Below are 1141 nucleotides of genomic sequence, written 5' to 3' on the forward strand. Positions count from 1 at the left end.
ACATCCATAAATGCAAGTGCCTACCCATCACATACATACATAATTAAATATCACATATTTAATATATTAATTATGATTATCAAATAATCGAAGTATAAATTAATATCATCTATAGACCGCTCTGATACTAATTGTCGGTTCCCGAATCGAATTCGGGTGCGGAAGCGTGGGGAGAGGCGGATCGTGTATAACAAAAATTTTAGAAAAACTTTTGAGGTACTCTATAGATTATATTAATTTATGCATGAATAAATTAATTGCATTAATTTACATCAAGAACTCAATCCGGAAAAATACCTGGAAGCCGACTCGGATGATATCTTGAGTTCTTTCACCACGAATAGTCCTTACTCCAAGCTTTGTATTTAGAATACCAAAGTCTTCCACGTCAATTCCTTGATTCCACGTAGACGTGTGTGTGGGCACACGTGAGACAAAACAGGTTTCTTAAACACTCAAATTTTCACAAACACCAACGCATGCACGATGTGGAATTTTTAGAGAAAAATATTTTTGCTCTCTTTTTCCAATGAGAAATTCGGCCACAACTAATTTAGGGCTGAATAATGCTTCAAAAAGTTGTGTCCATAATTTTCTATCATTCTCATATTTAAAGAGTAGAAGTCAAACTTCAAAACAGAATCAAATCCCTATCTCCAATTTTGAATTTGGAACAAAAAAATCCCTTCCCCTTATCTCCAAGGTGGTCGGCCACACAGTTAGGGTTTTACCCTGTGTGTGGTGCCAATAGCAGATAGGGAAGGGAGAGAAATCAACCTTTATTCTGTAGTCCAATTTTAATACAAATTCAAATTCGAATTGAAGTCAAACTTAAATTAATTTGAATTCTAAATTGAACAACTTATCAAATAAGTTTAAATGGATAAATCTAGATGTGTTCAAATTCAAATTTAAATAATCACGTTATTTAAATAATAATTAATTCTCAATTAAATATTTTTCGACTATTCAATTTTTAGAATTTCATAATTCTAAAATTCTCATTTTGCCCTTTGTGTCTGGTAGAATTACAAGGACGACGCGGGGACATATGGACCTATAATTCTGAGCTCCAATGAAATTAATAATTAATTAAACACTTTAATTAATTAATTAATTCTATTAATTCCAATAGTTACTC

Source organism: Morus notabilis, unplaced genomic scaffold (genome assembly GCF_000414095.1).
Source record: "Morus notabilis unplaced genomic scaffold, ASM41409v2 Scaffold147, whole genome shotgun sequence".
Lineage (NCBI taxonomy): Eukaryota > Viridiplantae > Streptophyta > Magnoliopsida > Rosales > Moraceae > Morus > Morus notabilis.